General features: G+C 38.7%; 1 protein-coding gene across 2 annotated transcripts in view; it reads right to left on the bottom strand.

Moving 5' to 3' along the window:
* OSBPL8 (oxysterol binding protein like 8) overlaps positions 1–4,960 on the bottom strand; it is a 169,629-nt gene extending 164,669 nt beyond the window's left edge. Inside the window, exon 1 of one of the 2 annotated variants that reach the window (XM_036301007.1) lies at positions 4,530–4,960. The gene's annotated coding sequence lies outside the window, so the exon portion shown is untranslated. The remainder of the gene's footprint in view (positions 1–4,529) is intronic. The other variant, XM_036301003.1, reaches the window with a different exon arrangement.
* Between the last annotated feature and the right edge of the window lie 16,016 nt (positions 4,961–20,976).

Raw genomic sequence — 20,976 nt, 5'->3', positions numbered from 1 at the left:
TAAAGCAATTTCTTCAAAAACAGATTGTTTAGAAGAAAAGCCTAAAGGCTCAGATTTTCAACCATACATATCCCTTACTTGAAGCTTTAAAAATCTGAGGCATCTACCATTCTTTGTGTTAATATTAAGAAGTAACACAATCAAGCCTCATTTCTATCAGGAAGCATATGCGTGATTGAAAGAAAAGCAAGCATCTAATTTTGCCATGAAACCATGAGTTTTCTGAGACAAACACAGGAGAATGAGTGATGTTGATTTGCATGAAAAGTTTTATTTCTGTGGAATTCTGAGTTTCCAAGGTCTCTATCTCCCTCCATCCCGACACCAGTCCAGATATGTCTTCAGCAGAGCTAGGATTAAAGCTGCTGTCCAGAGTTTCTGCTTCATATCTGCACATCAGGCTAGCTTATTTAGCTCCTATTCCCAGCTGTAGTCCATTGCATGTGGAGTCGACATGGCCATGGTCCATGCGACTTTAGGGCCACATGGCTATGGAGGGAATATGACTGCAAGGAGGCAGGAGCAAAGTTAAAGGAACGAGAAAGAGAGAATTCCTTTGCCTAGGGATTATGTATTCCCAAATTTTCTCGGGCTTATGGTGGCTTCAACCTCCTAGCCAATTATCTTAGTTCCAGGTTAGACCAACAGACAAGCATCTTCACTATGCAACCCCTTCACTATGCATACAGCAATCTTCCCCTTTGTTTGATCCCTTTCCCCAGTGATCTGCAGGGAATGGAAATTGGTGGTTCCCTGGGGAGTGAAAAGTTGCAGCTTCCAGCCCAGACAACCATACTTATAATGTCTGACCTCCCCTTTGTTCCTTTCTTATTATTAATATCAGCTAGCTAGTTACAACAGTAACACTTGGTCAAGTAGATATTAAATTTCTTGATAAATACACCAAAATATTTTTTAAATATCTAAAGACAAATAAATGTTTTAAATAATTTAATGTTTGTTGATTTCCCCTATGTGCTAAATACTGAGGTAGGCATTTTCATATACATTGTGTAATTTCATTCATATGGAATAAGGATTGTGAGAGAACTAAGGCCCAGTGATTTGCCCAAGGACACTTGCTTGTATAAAATGCAATCAGAAATATAATTCAGATTTTCTGATCCCACATTTAATTCTCTTGCTTTCACTGTACCACTGTCACTTTCAAAACTCAAGTACTCAAAACCTTAGGTCTTATAAGGTATGACAATCTTATCTGTAGAGGCGACAGTTCTATTCTAGGAGAAGAAAAATTCTTCATGTTACCAAAAATGACTGTGTTTAATCTGATGTGATTACAAGTTAAATGCTTTGGTTTATGCTATCTACCCCCTTAGAAAACTTGCTTATCTTCAGGTATACCGCTTTCAGTAAGACCTAACTTAAGAAACAACACCACCAAGAAAGATTCCCTGATTAAAAGACCTGCTCCACTCTCCGGAAGCCAATATCCTATTCATCTCACTGCTTTGTATCTACTTTGGAATACATTATCACATATTCCTTTTTGTTCTCTAGTCATGTATCTGGAACTACATTTTTTCATTCAATAACATTTGCTGGGTCAATGATGAGCAAAATAGACAAGGTCCTTGCTATCATGGGCATATTACACTGTTTGCAACATTAACAAAGTTAAATAACACAGGGTTTAAGGGTATGATGTTCCAGGGCAAGGATTCCTTCCCTACAAAGTCTCTGAAGAAAGCCTGAAAACCTGATAACATTTTTCAGGGAGGAAAAATCCCACATATCAGGTCTTCCAGATGAGACCCTCAGCTTCACACCTTTGAGAAGATACATGAGGGAATGGGGACCAAGGTGGAAGGAAGGAGAGATCTAAAAATCTCTCAGGGGTTTCCCCCATGCTGACATGAAATCTCACATTAGTCCAGACATCTTTCTCTGTCCCATTTACAAGGAAACTACTATACTTCAGAGCAATTGCAATTGCTATAATCAAGTACCTCCATCAATCTCCTTGAAAACAGCCACCTTCATTAATAAAGTACTTAGAGCCCTGACCAGTTTGGCTCAGTGGATAGAGCACTGGCCTGCGGACTGAAGGGTCCTGGGTTCGATTCCGGTCAGGGGCATGTATCTTGGTTGCGGGAACATCCCCAGTAGGGGGTGTGTAGGAGGCAGCTGATAGATGTTTCTCTCTCATTGATGTTTCTAACTCTTTATTCCTCTCCCTTCCTCTCTGTAAAAAAGCAATAAAATACATTTAAAAATAAAATAAAGTACTTAGAAGCAGCTTTTTATGCAACTTGTATTTACATATTGTTTGTAGATCATATTCCTAAGAATAAGGTAGGGCCCATGTCTTCCACTTTTGAATCCCCTGATGATCAGAGATCATTACTACAAATGTGTTCAGCTTTAAATATTATAATATAAATATTAAAATGCAATTCTTCAGGTATTGCTATTAGGATAATAATTTTCCAAAATAATAATTAGAACGCTAAGTATCAGTTCTTTATTTTGTCCTTCATACTTCAATACAAGTAACCTGTTCTTGGAGGATTATTTATAAACAAATCAAATTTAAATGTACTAAGAACATTCTCTAGTTAAAAAAAATTCTACAATCTGTCCTTTAAAAGGAGATCCTTTTATAATGCAGATTTTGTAAATTCATAATTTTATTACTTTTTTCTTAAATCAAACCAAAATATAACCCCATTACACAAAATTGTATATTTCTTATTTCTTGATGGCTTAGGTGTATTTTACTAGTTTTCTTTAGAATTGTATAATTTCGTCTCAAAGCATATTTTAAGGTTTTTCAATTCAAAATGAGACAAAAAACTAGATATTACCAAATTCCTAAGTGCCATAAATGTGTTCTAAGAAACGTATTTGAGTAGCCCTGGCTAGGTAACTCATCTGGTTAGTGTATCATCCTGATATGCCCAGGTTGCAGGTTTGATCCTCAATCAGGGCACATTCAAGAAGCAACCAATGAATGCATAAGTAAGTGGAACAACTGTCTATCTCTGTCTCTCTCTCAAAATCAGTATTTTTTAAAAGAAGCATTTGATTGCCTCTAAAATGTAGTAACATTCTAACTGCAAAAATATAGCATCTTTTTACATATCACAGGTACAATAAATATTATGATTCAATGAAAGAAAAATAAACCATGACCATTTTTTAATTAAACAGGCATTTCTAAGCACCAGTGTACAATGCATGGTGGCTCAAACGGTTCACATGGAATTTGACCCCAAGGACTTAATCTCCATAATTAAAGACCTAAAAGGTAGTTCTTATGTTTCCTCTATTCCCTTTCCTAGTACTCTGAACAAGGATACCATAGTCATCCATGCATAACTGCTATCAAATAAAGAAGTAACAGATATTTGATATTAGTTGTATTTTCAAGAGGACAAACTGCATTCCCTTACTCTCCCTTCTCCAACCTGTTTTACAAAACTAGCATGATCTTAGTAATTTCATTCCAAGACAGGTTCTAGCAAGCATAGAAACTGACCATAGCTTCAGAGTGTGATCCGTTTAGATAGACGATGCCTGATGGGATGCACAAACCCTAAGAAGCAAATCACCCACGATCCTTGCTCTCCTAAAAAAGCCTTAATTTCTGGGCAAGTTAATAAACATTAATAATTCTACCATACACAGGGCATTCTACTCAGATGCCATTTAAGTCTTCCAGCATCAGAAAGGCAAAAAAAATTCATTAAACTACGTATTTAAAGCAAATATGCTTATGTCATCAGATAAGTTTTGTAACCTGTTTAAGTAGGAGCCCGAGTGACCTATCATTTCAGACAGCATATAGATCAGATGAAACTGGGTGCGTTCCCCAGCGCAGCTGTACCTCACAAAGTGTTAAATGACTTTTGTGAATGGAAAATCTGCATATACAGTTGCTTCGCCCCCTCCGCCGGTCTCGAGTGGGTGTCTCCATGAACCCGAGAGCACACTCCATTGGGAAGCTCCTTGGAACCGGGTCCCACTCCCGAGAAGGGGCTTAGAAACCAACTTTAAATGTACGAGCACAGCTCAGGCTTCGCCCTCCTCTTGCGTTACACGGAGGCCACAGGAACTGAGGCGAGAGGAACAGCGCGGTGTCATCCGGCGGTGCCAGGGCGGTGCAGCCTGCGGCGCGCACAGCCTCCGCCCCAGGGCTGGCACGGGAAACCCCGAGCCTCACCTTCACCGCCCCGGGCGCAGGGGCTTCCGGGAGACCCGGCCGCACCCCGAGACTTCGGGAGGAGGCAGGCACTCAGGGCGGCCCAGAGGCTCGCACCTCCCCGCAGCCCCCTTGCCGCGGTGGAAGGAGGCACACGCACCCACGGTGGGCCCCCAAACACTGCACCGCGCCGGCCTTTGGAACCCCCCACTCGGGAGGGGACAAAGGAGCCTCAGAGGAACTCCCCGGGGCGGGTGCCCGGAGTCCCCGCGGCCCCAGCTCAGAACGTGAGGCTCGGGAGGTGCAGCTCCGTAGGGGTGCGAACCCACCGCCCCCCCAACTCAGGGACCCACGCGACCCTCACCGGTGCGGAGCCGCCGGATTGGCGGGGCCCAGAGGGCCGGTTCTTCTGGGGCCCTGCACGCGTCCGGTCCGACCTCAACTTCTCTCGGCCCCCGTCGCCGGCGGAAGCTGGGAAGACAGCCCAGACGGAGGGCTGTCTCCCCGCCGCGGAGGCGCTGCCGGCTCGCCGCTCCGGGGGGGCGGGAACTCCGGCCCGCGCGGTCCACCGGCCGGGGCGGGCCCCCACCTGCCTCGGGCTGTGGGGAACCGGTGGCACTCGCCGCCGCGGCGAAAGCTCACGCTGCAGCCGCTGGGGCTGCCACGACCACCACTACCGCCCGGCCCGGAGCGCGTCGCGGCCTAATGTTGTCATCGGCCGTGTCGCCGCCTCTCTGGGTCCCCGGAGCCGCGGAGAATCTTCACATTCGAGCGCCCTCCCCGTCCGTGTCCGGCCGCGCGCGGGCTGCAGCCACGCCCCTTGTCGTCACGTGACGGCGCGCGGGGGCGGCCGCCGGAGGCCTCCCCTGCGGGCCCGGCGGCACCACGCCCGAGCAGCTGGCCGCGCCAGGTTCTGCCGGAGTCTTATCGCCGCCGCCTCGCCTCCGCACACCCGAGGGCGGCCGCGGGCTGCGAGCCCACCCCCGCCCGCCCCACGCCTGTGACTGGCCGAGGCTGGGCCTGCGGGACCGGTCGTGCAGGGTCCTGCCCGGGCTGAGCGCACGGCGCCTGCGAGCTCCCTGCTCAGGGCTCGCGACGCCACGCTCGCTCGGCCCGCCCCGCCTCCTGGCCTGGGGCTTGCTCAAGTTTTAGTCAAACAAAGGAAAAAAAGGTCTCGTGGTGTCTGGCTAGGAAAGCAGTAACTGCTTGTTCCTATTTCTAGTAACACGTGAACTGTGGCACTTAATTTACTGCTTTCTTCATTAGAGGTTCTCGTTTTTAAGAGACGGATGGTGCATGTCAGTCACACTTGGATGAAAATAGCAAACTTATTTTTGTTCCTAGTCCTGTTCAGGATCCTTCGTGCCAGTTTTACAGTCCATTAAGTTTTTACAACGTGTTAGGCCGGTGGCAGTTGGGTATTTGGCAATTCGTTCCATTTTTAAAATAAAGCCTACTTTTTTTTTTTTTTTATAAAACCAACATGTTTTTATTGATTTCAGAGAGAGGGAAAGAAACATCCATGATGACAGAGAGTCATTGATTGGCGTCATTGATTGGCGTGTGCCCTGACCTGGAATCCCACCGTGACCTCCTGGTTCACAGGTCCGCGCTCAGCCACTGAGCCACATCGGAGGGGCCTCATTCTTTATTTAAGTACCTTGCCTTTTCGACATAACCTTTTGCCTTCTTTTTAACCGTTTTCAGAGGGAATCTTCCCTCAACCTTGTTGATGGGAGGAAAAGAATAAAATGCTAGTCGCAAAAAGGAAAAAAAAAAAAAATACAGAAATAAGGGAGATAGAAAAGCAGAAAGTTTATAATCAAATGCCAATAAGAAAACACATGGAAAAGCTTTCTGTAGTAACTAAACTCCGTTTGTAACATTTTCCTTCCATTGTTAAGGTTTTTTCTTGAGCAGTTTTCTTCATCTCACTACATTTTCTTAATAACACATCAAAAAGTTTTCTGGTCAACTGGATATTTTGAAATGAGTAAGCAGTAGAGTTTGGCATATATAATAATTATTATTAATATATTTCATAGAAACTCTAAGAAATCGTGGAATTTAAGATTCACCATTATTTCATATTACGAAAGAAAGAGAAAGAGAGAAAGAAAGAAAGGAAGAAAGAAAGACCTACCAACTAAACTATGCCATGCCATTGATTTTTTTAATATATATTTTATGGATTTTTTTTACAGAGAGGAAGGGAGAGGGATAGAGAGCTAGAAACATAGATCAGCTGCCTCCTGCACACCCCCCACTGGGGATGTGCCGGCAGCCAAGGTACATGCCCTTGACCAGAATCGAACCTGGGACCCTTGAGTCCGCAGGCTGACACCCTATCCACTGAGCCAAACCGGTTACGGCTCATTGATTTTTTTTAAAGACACATCTTGAATTCAGAGATGTTAAAATGTGAAAAACAATGAGTTTCAGAATCTATGAGATATTGTAATGAACTAGAGTTCCAATGAGGAAAAGATTCTACAGGTTCTAAAGTCTGAGAGATGGTACTTATGATTCAAATAAATGAGGTAAGTTTATTATTCCGTGAACGAAATTATTTCAGCAATGCTAGTAACTTTATAGTTTGTCAACAGATTGAAACCTGTCTCCTATTTTCCAGAGCAGTTTTTTTCAAACTGACTAAAAAATCAATTTTATTTTTTAATTACATAGAATTTAAAGTCAGAATGCATATCGACTAAGGGCAAGTATTGCTTTGTAAAACCTTTGTCTTAGTTATGGGGGAGAGGGAGAGTGTATCCTATGCTGTGATTTAAACTATATTTCCTATTGTGAGTTGCAATCAAATAGATTTGATCAATAATGTTCCTAGAGCATAGATAACATGCAAAATATACCAACAGGGCTCTGTTCTCGGGTGCTTTTCCTTTACTTTGGAAGTGAGGCTCAAGGTTAGAAAAAGGGGGCAAATTGCCTTGCCTAATCCTCTTCTGTCTTAGCCCCACTTTCTTATATTGACTATTGAAAATGAATGGTTATTTTTTGGAATGGAAAAGTACTGTACTGAAAGCAAAGAGGCCTAGGTTATAGGCTTAGCTAACTAGATGTGTGACTAGATAAAATACTCTCTGCATTTCAAGTTCTGGTAAAAGTAGGGAGTTGTACTAGATGCTCTTCAAGGTATGATAGTCAACCCTTTTCTCTTAATGGGTGATGTTCAGATTTTAAACAAATAGTCATGGTACACCTATTTGTTTATACAATAGCCAATATAAGAAAGTGGGGCTAAGACAGAAGAGGATTAGGCAAGGATTATACAAATTCTTTCCAAACTAGCTTCAACTCCTTTCACCATACTCAAGAAAAAAAAATCAGAATGCAAGTAAGTGAAAGTGAAGATATAGGATAACAAATGTAAGTATATATTTCACAAATCTTCTATATATTAACTATCTATACTAATAAAAGGATAATATGCTAATTAGACTGGACATCTTCCGGACATCCTTCCTGACAAAGCCAGGGTGTCGCCCAGGCCACCCTGACCCCCAGAAGGGACCCCCTCCTTGATCGAGGGCGTGGCTGGCCTGCAAACCACCCTCAGCCCCTCACCCAGGCCAGCACCACCCCCCAGCAGGGACCCCCACCCTGATCGGGGGCATGGCCGGCCTGCCAACCCCAGGTGGCCCCTCTCCCAGGCTGGCCCTGTCCCAGCAGGGACCCCCACCCTGATCCAGGACCCCCTTCAGGGCAGGCCAGCCAGCCCCCACCCATGCAACAGGCCTCTATCCTATATAATAAAAGGATAATATGCATATTGACCCTATGGCGAATGGGGAACCAGGGTGGGGGCAGGGGGGTGGCGGCAGGGAGGCGGGGCCGGCTGCAGGCAGCTGGGGAAGATGGCCCTGATCACAGGCCAGGCCTAGGGACTGTACCCGCACTCGAATTTCGTGCGTCGGGCCTCTAGTTACTTATAATAGCTCCTTATCATGAATAACTAATGATTTGGCATATCTCACAACTGATCACAACACAATGATGTATCATTGCACTAAAGTTGAAAATATATGCTTTTCAGATACTTTCAGATCTAATATTCTATGATTCCAGCACATGATCAATCTACTATTTTCAATGTAATCACAACATAAAGAGAAACTATGTGTGATTTTTACTGTAACTGAAAAATATCCGATAATACCCATTACTATGTTAAGAGATACCTTGCAGTTCGCTATTACTAAAGTGATTTTAAGAATAACATTTTAAATAAAACTTTTAAATTATAACTATCCAATTTTAACTCCAATAAAAAATCATCTCTTTTGCTTAGTGTTTAATAAATTATTAATTTCTAAGAATGAGAAGGATTTTTTCCAAAACAGTTTAAGCACTGACTGGCATGATAATCTTCCTCACAGAATGCATTTAAAATCCTGACCTAGAATGAGAGATTGGGCTTGAGGTTGTTTTTGTATTTTTGTTTAGCCTCATAAGCATCCATGTAGATGATTATGTTGCCAAAGGTTGCTAATGAGGATTTTTCTTGAAGCTTAAGATTGAGAACAACCTCAGACATAAATAAGGCATTCACAACTTTGAAGACTGTGGTAGATTGTATTATTACTCTTGGTGATGTGACTTGCTCTAGCCAATGGTTTGGGAGCAGATGAGACGCGTGCTAACTGCTTTAAATCTGTGTGCAAGGTTCAGATCAATCTCTTAATCTTGTGCTGGCTGCCGTGAGAAAGGTGTGCTCCAAGTAAGGTCTCTGAATAAGAAAATACATAGAGTAGATCCAAAACTGACCTTTACCCTGGAACAGTCCTGAGGAAGCTGACCTGAAGCTACTAACATCACACAAGAGTAAAACATAAATATGTGTTGATCTAAATCACAGAGCATTTTGAAATTGTTGTATAATAGTAGCATAATCTCACAAATCACCTAAAGTGAATTCGAGCCAATACCTGATAGATGAGTGGTTCAAAGGTTAAATGCACTATAGAATGATAATATTTAAACTTCTATTTAATAAAATAATAATAATTTACAAAGTCATCCACCAAATATATGGCAAACATACAATTAATATTTATATATTGTAAAGTCTATAAAATCTACAGATTTGCTTGCAAAATATTTGCATATTGATTTTAAGTACTTCTATTTAGTATGATTTTCCTCAAGGAAAATTTGGATAATAACCAAAGTAAAAAGAATATAGGCTTCTGTTTCTGTACCTCAGTCAATGATCACACTGAAAACAAAATTCCTGGAAAATTATTTTTAATCTTATTAAATATATTGATTAACTGGAAATAAGTAAGAAATTATTAGGTCATAAATGAAATGCAGGCAGAACCTAGAAGAGCAGAGCCTAAAGCCAGCCTTTTACCCTTAAGTCATTTGCCAAACCCAATTAACATAAGCCTTGGTTTTCATTGCCTTATAAGAGACAAAATTCATCACCTGCCCTACACACACACACACACACACGGAAAGCTATGGTTCCAAAGATTATTCATTCAGTGTGAAAATATACTAGAAATAAACTTGCCCCTTACTAGCATACACCCCCCTCTCTACAAAGAAAGTTAACTGTTTTAAACCTTGACACCTAGTGGACAGGGGAAAAAACAAAGTCATATCTGTTAACTTGGAGTCACGGTCCAGCTCGCACACAAAGATGTAACTTGAATTTATATTGCCTGGGTGAATCCAAAACATCTTAAGCCGACAATTTTTAACTGATTATACTCTCAGATACCAGGCAGAAGCAAATGCTAATCATCTCTGGGAGAACTCGTCTTCATTTTAAGCCTTACAGAAGGATTATAAATAAAATTCTGAGGAAAACTAGCAGCTCACATTTTTAAAAATAGCAAGCACAGAAATAATAAATCATTAGTGAGAAACAGTATACACAAGACAGCAGAAACAGATTCAAAAGTACTGTTCAGGTACTGAAATTACCAGGCACAGACTATAAAGTAATTATATAAAATATGAATAAAGGAATAAAAGACAAACTTGAAAATATTACAGAGAACAATAAACTGTAAAGAATGACTGAATATATTTGGAAAAAATAGAACTTAAAGAATTAAAAAATATAAATTATTAAAATTTAAAACTCAGCGGGCAAGTTTAATAGTCTCTTTGACACTGCAGAAGTACAATCTAGTGAACTGGGAACTAGAGCTGAAGAAATCCCAAACACAACAGAAAAAGAAAAATAAATGAAAATATAAAAGAGACTTTAAGTGACATAGGAGGTATTGTGAGATCTAAAACAAATCTAATCATAGCTCCAGAAAAATAGAATGTGGGACAGAGGCAATATTTGACAAGATAATGATTGAGGATTGAGGACTGATGAAAGACTCCAACCTGCAGGCTTAAGTACCCCCAAATCCCAAGCAAGCTAAAGAATAATAAATCCACACTTAGATACATCATAATGAAACTATATAGAGAATCAAACACAAAATAAAAAACCTTAAAAGTAGCAAAGAAAAAATACAGATCACCCTCAAAGCATCTGGTAACTGACTTTCATCAGTAACAATAGAAACCAGAGACCAAATAATATCTTCACTGGGCTAAAAGAAAATGACTGTCACTACCCAGTGGAAAAATCTTTCAAGAATGAGGCCAGCCCTGGCCAGTGCAGTTCAGCTGGTTGAGCGTCGTGCTGTGCACTGAAAGGTCCCCGGTTTAATTCTGGGTCAGGGCACAAGCCCAGGTTGTGGGCTCCATCCCACTGTCCAAGTGAGTGCGGGAGGCAGCCAACCCATGTTTCCTTCTCACATCAATGTTTCTCTCTCCTCCCTTTCTCTCTTTCTAAAATAAATAAACACATATTTTTTTAAAAAAAAATTAGGCAAAAATAAAGGCATTTTCAGGCAAGCAAAAGGAGAGTTTGCTGCTAATATAGTCTCACTAATGGGAAGTCTAAAGAAATGTCTTCCTGCAGACAAAAATAAAATGATCCTAAATGGAAGGTCTGAGTTGAGACTGAAGGAAGAGCATTGAAAGTGGAAATATTTATATAAATTTAAAGCCATTGATTATGCAAAGTGAATTGTTAAAATTACTTTAATAATATATTAAAAGAAAAATGACAATTACTCATTTGCCCAACATCAGAATAAGTTCAATAAAATTCTCACTTTATACCTACCAACCTCATCAGACCAAGTACTATACCCATTTGATAATTATTTCCATCTGGTTTATGCCTTTAGAAGCAAAAACACTAAACATTTCCATTTATTTTTTTCTCATCCATATAGGCAAAATTATATTAATATTTTACTGCTATTCTGTTTTTAAATAGCTATACTGGTACAGCATTTTAAGTTTTTCTTCATAATGACATTGTTATTTCAAATTTGCATAATGTACCAATGAAGGTGATTTATTAATAATCAGACTAAGAAATTAGTGCATATTTAGAACATCATGATACAGAGTAATAAAACGCAGAATTATATACAATTTTCACATAACTATGAAGTGTTAATGATTCCCACCATAGAAGTCTAAAAATGAAAGTTCATCATAATGAATTATATAATTATGTAGTCACAGGTAAAAGACAATTAAGTCCTATTGAAAAGCTCTGCCTACTCTTCCACCCACCTTGCCTATTCAAAATTAGGTACTATGATTTTTAACACCGTCTCTGGAAATAATTAGAAACGCATGCTCAGGATAAGAATTGACTCCTGAGTTCAGCTCAGAGGGCATCCTAAACTCCAAATAAATTTTAAAAAGAAAAACTCATTTCTTTCTGATAGCTACATAGACTACCTATTCCCAGTTGTAAATATGTCTGTCATTTCAATTGCAGGAGAGTATATAAAAATCTGTTTATCATAATTATGTAAACATGGGAAACAGAACAAATAATCCCTCAAATTTCCAAAGTTGTAACTATAATGGCAAAGAAATAATGTCTTACTTTTTAAAAATATGTTTTTATTGATTCTAGAGAGAGGGGAAGAGAGAAAGAAAGAAACATTGATGTGAGAGAGAAACATCATTGGGTTGCCTCCCATTCTCACCCCTCTTTTGTGTGCCCGGGGACAATACTCAACCAACTAAGCAACACTGGCCAGGGCTACTTATTTATTTATTTTTTTAACCAAGCTTTACACTCTCTTTCCTTCAACCATATGCGATTATTCAAAGCATACTTCTTGCTGAAACCGGTTTGGCTCAGTGGATAGAGCGTCGGCCTGTGGACTGAGGGGTCCCGGGTTCGATTCCGGTCAAGGGCATGTACCTGGGTTGCGGGCATATCCCCAGTAGGAGATGTGCAGGAGGCAGCTGATCGATGTTTCTCTCTCATCGATGTTTCTAACTCTCTATCTCTCTCCCTTCCTCTCTGTAAAAAAATCAATAAAATATATTTTTAAAAAAAAGCATACTTCTTGATAAAACCAAATCTATAATTTCACTGCAGAATGTCCAAATGACTTTTATGTCTGTATTTTTAAACATATAAAAGATTATATATTAGTAGTATAGATTATCCAGTTAGCTTTGTCCAACCTCTGTTTATGCATCTATAAACTTTCTGAGAGGTCACAAGTAATTCAATTTGTATAAGCCAGATTGTACATTATCTTTCAATTTAATAGACATTGTCTTTCAATTTAATGTTATCAGTTTTTAATCAGTCAAAGGTCCATCCTGTTTACAAAAGAAAAAATATTATCAAATATCTATAGATTATTTCACCTCTTTCCTGAAATGAACGCAAAAACCAGCAAGAGGCCACACCCTGTAAACTAACAGGTTTCAGAACTGTCATTCCTGCTATTCTCTGCTGGGAATGAAGGTGTCATGCATACTTACAGCATTATCAGGTAGCAGCCATCTAACACCACCCATCCCAACAATGACAGGTCCTACCTAGATGCCTTCTGCCAAATCTAGATATTTAGTGTCTCTTACCCCAGACACTAAATTCCCAGAGATGACAAGGTAAAAAAAAGGGGACCTACTCTTATGTTCCACAAACATCTGTTTAGAAATGAATAAAAGAAGCTGCAAAACTTATTCTTGGGGCATTTGAGATCTCCCTCCACATAAGTCGTCAGTTTGGCTCAAATAAACTCATAAAAATTTTCAAAAAACATACAAACAGAAAAGCATCTGTTCAATGCGTCCTTGTCTGCTTCTTCCCTCTGCTCTGGGCCCTCTTGATATTCTCCCCTAGCTGTTTTGAGTCAATTCCTGTGGGAGCCTTACTTTTGCCTGTTATTCTGACATGCACAGCTGAGACCAGACTCCCAATCTGACTCCTCCAGTGGTTTCCTTTAACCCTAATCCCTGTTAACACCCTCCTGGAAATGGACTGGAGTTGGCATGCCTATATTTAAGACTTCATCTCTGAATGTCAGTTCCTTCCAGAGATGACCAAAGACTTTACCCCTGGTGGTCCCACATTGTTGATTACTCCCACTAACTTCCTTTTTCTGTCAACCAGTAGTCTTGGACCTGACATCATTTACATCCTAACAACTCTTCCTTAAATTATTACAAAAGTAGTCCACCATATAAATATAATGATTTAAACTAAGAACAGGGAAAATTCTACAAGAAAATGACCTTTATTCAACAAATAAAGGCAAGGGAGAACAAAAGAGGGCACTGCTATAGATTAAAATAGACTCGTTAGACATAGCAACCAAATGTAATGCATGGACTTTTTTTAGATTGTGATTCAAACAAAGCACTTTTATAAAAATATGTCAGTGAGACAATCAGGGAAATGTTAATATTGACTAGATGTTACATGCTATTAAGGAATCATTAGTTATTGTCTTAGATATGATAATGATATGTGATTACGTGTTTTTTTTAATGTCTCAGATGTTAGAGACACATACTCTAAACTATATGGGCCTCTGCTTTAGAAAAAAAAAAAGAACTTGAAAATATGTTTCTGTCTTTTCTCTACCTGTAGGTCAGGTCTGTGGAAATGTACTCTACTACACTGCTTGTCATTTTCTACCCTTAACCAAATACAGTAATCATTCCCTTCTTATCACGTCATTGCTTTTTCTTAGTAAAAGTATTCAATTCAAAAGCTACTCATGGATTCTCTCTCTCATCACTGATGTTTCCATCTCTCTCTCCCTCTCCTTTCCTCTCTGAAATCAATAAAAATATTTAAAAAAAAAAAAAAAAAAGCTACTCATGCTACCTGTTATTTGTTCCAACTTCTAAATCCGTGCGAAAGGCTAATATCACATGACCTCTGGTAAATAAATCAGATTGAACACATTAACCTGTTCAAATTTATATAAAGCTTTCTGCAAATATAGATTACTCTAGAGATGCTAAGAAGCAGATGTACTGATCTCCTTGGCATTCACATGATTCAGCTACAAATAGAATTTGAAGAGATTTCAAATGCACAACTGTCAAATTCATAAAAAGTAGAAAAAAAAATGTCAAGTAAAAGTTTAGGTTTGCCTTGAATAGTACTGAATGTTACCTGAAAAAAATTTTTAAGTGTTCACTTAATGTTTTATTTCTTTAGTGCTAATATTTGACAAGAACTAAGTTTGGCAGTGATAATCCAGAAACTATTGTGAGTTAGTATTACTATTAGGTCCAAAGAAAATATCAACAACACTTTAATCAACATTATAAGGTTCATTAATACAAATTTGACTCAATAAAGTAGTATAATAGAGGAACCAAGCTCAACTATAAAGTCAGATTTCAGTTCTAATCCTAGCCCTATCATTTACTAGCTGTGTAACCTCACCAATGCTCTTTTTCTCATCTGTGGAGTTTTTTAAAAAGTCAATTTTGCAGTGTTATAAGAATTAAAGAAACTCAAGCCCTAGCCAGTTTGGCTCAGTGGTTGGAGTGCCGGCCTATAGATTGAAGGGTCGAGGGTTTGATTCTGGTCAAAAGCATGTACCTCGGTTGCAGGCTGCATCCTGGCCCTGGTTGGGGTGAGTGCAGGAGGCAATCAATCTATGTGTCTCTTTCACATCAGTGTTTCTCTCTCTCTGTCTCTCCCCCTCCTTTTCGTTCTCTCTAAAAAAATCAGTGGGGAAAATATCCTCGGATGATGAATAACAAAAAATAAAAATTCAAGAACTCAAGAAATAGAAACTATTATGATTACTATTTGGGGGAATGTTATATTCTACTAATATTACAAACCGTATTTTCACTCCACTCAGTTATAAGAAAATGACACACAGGCCATACATACACTCCACTAATCTTCCATTGATATCAAGGCTTTTGCAGACTGCCCTAATTCAGAGAATTATAGAAGACATAGACATAACCTCAGGTCATAAAAGCAGGTTTATTTAAGAATCTATACAATCCCCAATTCAAATATCGGTATCTCATATGTGATGTGAGAATGAAAGCCACTACTTCAGCAATCAGGAACTAGATAGACTCAATTTCAGAGTTATGTTTTCCATTCAAGTAAGACTTCCAACCAATCTCCTCTTACAATAGCTGGACTCAACAATCTAAGCCAATTCACTCTTGCCAGACTTATTAAGTACAATAAATCAAAGTAAAACAAAATTTATCTCTAAGCACATATAGTAGTGCACGTATTTTCTTATGTCTTCATAGTGTTGCTTAGCAACCCAGAACATCTTATCTATGATATTTTATAAATGTAAAAATGGCTTTTGAAAGCTAATATCTTTGAAAGATGTTAGAAGTAAAGACTTAATGGATTCAAGTTAAACATTTTGGGCTAAAATATAGTTGATATATATATACATACATACATATATATACATATATATATACATATATATATACATATATATATATATATATATATATATATATATTTAGAGAGAGAGGAAGGGAGGGGAATAGAGATATCATAATATTGATGAGAGAGAACCATCGATTGGCTGCCTCCTGCATGTCTCCCACTGGGGATTGAGCCTGCAACCCGGGTGGAATCCAACCAGCGACCTCTTGGTTCATGGTTGACACTCAACTACTTAGCCACACTGGTTGGCAATGTAGTATATTTTTATATGGCATCTTTGATGCTATTTGCTTGATGCACAATTATTGATGTTTGGACTTTAAACAGAATTAATGATATATTATTCTTATCTCTACTTTATAAATTTGTGACTAATAAGTAATTTGTGTAGCATTGATATTTTACAGATGTCTAGTTTCCCTTCAAACATAAATGCCATGTTTTAACACCTCTTGAAAACCCTTACACAAGTCAATAATTTCCATGAGAATTGCAAAATCATTCTAATTCCATCATTCCTTCTACATTCTGACTTTCTGTGGTAAATTAGTGCTTGCCTCTATTACCTGGAACTAGCTGGTTACCCTGAAATACAGTTCCTACAGCAAAGGAAAAATAAATAGCAATTTTTTATTTTTAGTTACTAAATTTTACAGTAAAGATATTTTGGAAACTAATAGGAAAATCTGAATTTAGCTTGTAGATAAGGTGTACATTTATTGACTTGGAGAGGTAGAGATTGTTCATTTTAAAAAGTAAATAGGTTAGAAAACTGCATATTGAGTATGATACCACTTTGGTTTAAAATACATATTCAGTGGGAGATATCTGTAATACTATCAACAATAAAAATACATTTTTTAAAAATACAATAAAATATATTCATGTATTTATATGCATATACAGAGGAAATTAAAGATATACAATAAGCTGTTAACAGTGGTAATCTGTGGGTAGGGAATACAATTATTTTTATTGCCTATTTTGCTTATATTTAGTTTCTACCATTCATGTACTACATTTATAATAACAAAAAGTTATTTTATAAAAATCACTATTTTCTACTGAATCTATATATAGCTGCTGAATCATCATCAACACAAGCCTGTATCTTTCAGAGATACAGGCTGCCAGAGCACCTGCCTCGCTGGCTACTTCCACAAATCCTGTATTTGCCTGCTGAGTTGTTTTGCCTGTACATCTTACCCATGGCTTATAAGGGGTACCTTAGCACGAGATCCACATAGCCTTTTCATTTTAGCAGTCACCACCAACTGGCAACTTCTTTATATGTCTCACTTCTTTTTCTTTCGTTTTTATGTCACCATATTCTCTTAGTTTTCCACCTACCTTCCTGACTGCTCCTCAGTCTCCTTTCAAGTTTACCTTTTTCTATTTCTTTAATTGCCCCCAAATTCCATACTCAGCCCTCTTCTATCTTCACTCTATATCATCTTTCTAGAAAAAAAATGGTTCTTGTGTTCTTATTCTTTTTATTCTACATATCTCTAGCCTATTCTTCTCTCCTGAGCAACATGATCATATATATTTTTTTCAACTCTTAAAAAAATCATTATATTGATCCGATACCATACAAAATTTATTCAAATTACACCCATTTGAAGTGGTAAGATCACAGCTAGAGAACAGGTTACCCTGTAACAAATCTATTTACAAAATCCATCATAAAAGCTTTTTTTTTTTTACATTATATTACACATTTTCTTTTTTAAACTAGCATACAACACAAAGCTAAACTGATTAGTAGTTTGCCTTTTCCCAATTCTGGGAGAAATATTTCCCTTTGACAAAATCGTGTACCCCGAAGGGAAAAGAAATTCCCACAATCTGACAATTGCCACCTGATTGACTCTACAAGGCATCTTCCTTCAAACCTCTCATACGCCCGAGTTGCCATGCACACGCTGAGTTCTTACTTCTTTTTCCTGAAAGCTAAACCTTTAAATACTACAATTCTATTTACAGACATGATCATATATTTAATCACTAATTTTTGTAAAGTCCAGTTAGGCGTTTCACCACAAATATATCTAAAACTTAAGTCATCATCTCTATGCATTAATTTTTCAATAGTTAGTGAATGCCTTTCGAGAGCCAAATTATGCTAGGAACGAAATATATGTTATGGTGAGTAAAACAGGCATGGCTGGAAATTAAATTGAAGCAGTAAATAGAAGCCAGATCCTGTAGGAGGCTACACGGCACGGTTAGAGTTTTACATTTTACTGAGCGTGCAACAGGAAATCACTGGTTTGTTTTTAGCAAGTAAGTGACGTAACCAAATTTGCTTTTTAAAAAGGTAATTGTAGTTTCTCCTTAGAGGGCTGAAAAGGAGACAGGATATAAGGGCTAAAGTCCAGGCAAGAGCTAAATGAGGCCTAAACTAGGATGGAGCTATGTTTTGGAGAAAGAATTAATAGGCTTGTTGTTGTTGTTGTTGTTGTTTTGTTAATCCTCACCCAGGGACATATTTTTACTGCTCTTTAAAGAGAGGAAGGGTGTGTGAGACAGAGAAAGAAACATTGCTGTGAAAAGCATCAATCAGTTATGCCCGACGAGGCATAGAACCGACAACCTAGGTATGTGCCCTGACAGGGAATCAAATCCACAACCTTTTGGTATACGGACAATGCTACACCGTTCAGGGCAATAGCTTTTGATATTAGTTTCATTTGGGGGTTGAAAAAAAAGGAGGAAAAATATACATATGTGTTTGGTTATTTTTTCCTGGAGAACCATGACTAATACAACAACCTTAAAATTAATCTCTATGGAAGTTAGGACATTTATTAAATTTTAGGTTAAGCATAAGGAAGATCCCGTGCAAACCCTATTTACTTGGATATTAGAATGTTGAGTGAAATAGCAGAATCCTAGAATAATATACAAAAAAGTCAATGTTTATTATATTTTTTGTAATACAAGAATTTTTCCAAAAAATCCTCATTGGTTATAAAATGCATAAATTTTTACAAAGAACCCTGTAGTATGAAAAAAATAACCAAAACAATCTGTCACATATAGGCCTTAGACTGTGGTTTTATAATCTGTCTACTTAGGGGAGTATTCTAATTGTCTTCACAAATTCAATGCTGTGAGAATGTGTGGCTGGGAGTTAATTATAATTTTAGAAAGAATTCAGTTCTCCTACACAACTGAGAATGCTGTCTTCAATTTTAATTTGTTCTTCTGTACAAGATGATGATTCTTAAGTATTTAGTTGCCCCCTGCTGGTCATACAATTGTAGAATTCCTAAAAAATAGTTTGCATATGATGACTAACTTGCAAAAAGATGAATTGAACTTTTTCATCAAATGATTCACAATGGATTTCTAGTGCTCAACTGACATATGCAAGTTAACCCAGAATTCGTCTTAAACACAATTCTCTGTCATATTTTATGTCTCCTCAAATCCTGTTGAAACCATGTGGGAATCATTTATTAAATTGAAAGGGGGGGGGGATGACTTGTTCAAAAATCTTTAAAATTTTATTTTTATCCTGTCTCTCTGCCACCACCTCTCTGGCTAATCTTGGACAAGACACTTTTTCACTTGCTGATAACTACTTCCTCATCTGTAATAAGAAGTAAAATTTATATTCAATAAACTGCACGTATTTAAAAGATAATCTGATAAATTTTGATGTATGTATACAATGGTGAAACTACCACTACAATCAAGATCATGAAAATATTTATCACTCCCTCAAGTTTTTGCATGCGGTTTTGTATTTCCTTTCCTCCTGCCCCTCCCAGCCTCGGCTATCCTCAAGTAACCACTGATCTGCTTTCTGTCACTATAAGTTTGCATTTTCTAGAGAAGAACATAAATTGTAAGCTAACTACTTTAAGAGACTAAAATGAGATATGGAAAAACTTAAATTCTTTTTAAATATTGAAAACATTGTTTTTGAAATTTCTTGTCTTGAAGCCTGAAGCAGCAATGTAATACTATGGTTAAAAACCTTAACTTTAGAGTCAGCAGACATGAACTTGGGTCTTGGCTCTGTCATTTACTTGCTGTGTGACCTTGGGCAAGTTACTCAACATCCTAACTGAGGTTAACAGTTTCCTAGTACTTAGGGGAAAGGATAATAATAGCATCTATCCTCATAAAGAAGTTGTGAAACTGAATGCCAAGCAATTAGCTCAGTGTTGGGCTTGTACATACACTCAACCAAAAGGTAGCCACCTGTCTTTAGGAATTTCAAAGAGCACCCACCCAATGTTAAGAAAAGGAAGTGAGAAGCCTGATCATGTGGCCAGTTTAATCGTCAGGCAATCATTTTAGAAGTTTTATGTGAGGATTATTATAACTCACTGTGCTAGATGACTCTGACTCAAGTCCTTTTTAAAGCACCATTGGTTTTCTTCCTAGCCAGACATGGTTTTTCTCCTAACTCTTTCCCCAAGTATCATGGTTTTCCTTACTTTGTGATTCCATCCCTACCCCCAGCCCTAAACCTATGACCTGACAGTCATCTCATTTCATCTTTATGATTTGACAAATAAATACCTTGGCCAAAATAGAGTGAATGATAGTTACTCTCCAGAGTAGAGTGAATGTTAGCCACCAATTGAGGTGGCATGAAGATAAAGATAACTGAAAGAACTGCTGTTTTGTGATCAATGTTCTTCAATCATTTTCTCCTTTATATTCAAACTAGAGGCCCAGTGCACAAAAATTTGTGCACTCGGGGTGGGGGGAAGGAATCCCCCTCAGCCCGGCCTGCTCCCATTCACAGTCCAGGACCCCTTGGGGGATGTCCACCTGTCGACTTAGGCCCACTCTCTGGGGGGATCAGGCCTAAGCTTGCAGTCAGACATCCTTCTGGCAGCCAGTGAGCCCTCAGGGGGTGTCTGACTAAAGTCTTAGGCCCCCAAGGGATCAGGTCTAAACCATTAGTTGGACATTCTTAGTGCTGCCACAGAGGTGGGAGAGGCTCCTGCCACCACCACTACGCTGGCCAGCCATGAGCCAGCTTCTGGCTGAGTGGCACTCCCCATATGGAAGTGCACTGACT

The sequence above is a fragment of the Myotis myotis genome, unplaced genomic scaffold, assembly GCF_014108235.1.
Source record: "Myotis myotis isolate mMyoMyo1 unplaced genomic scaffold, mMyoMyo1.p scaffold_m19_p_3, whole genome shotgun sequence".
Classification (NCBI taxonomy): domain Eukaryota; kingdom Metazoa; phylum Chordata; class Mammalia; order Chiroptera; family Vespertilionidae; genus Myotis; species Myotis myotis.
The sequence above is the reverse complement of the archived record's forward strand: the minus strand, read 5'-3'. Positions and strand labels throughout refer to the sequence as shown.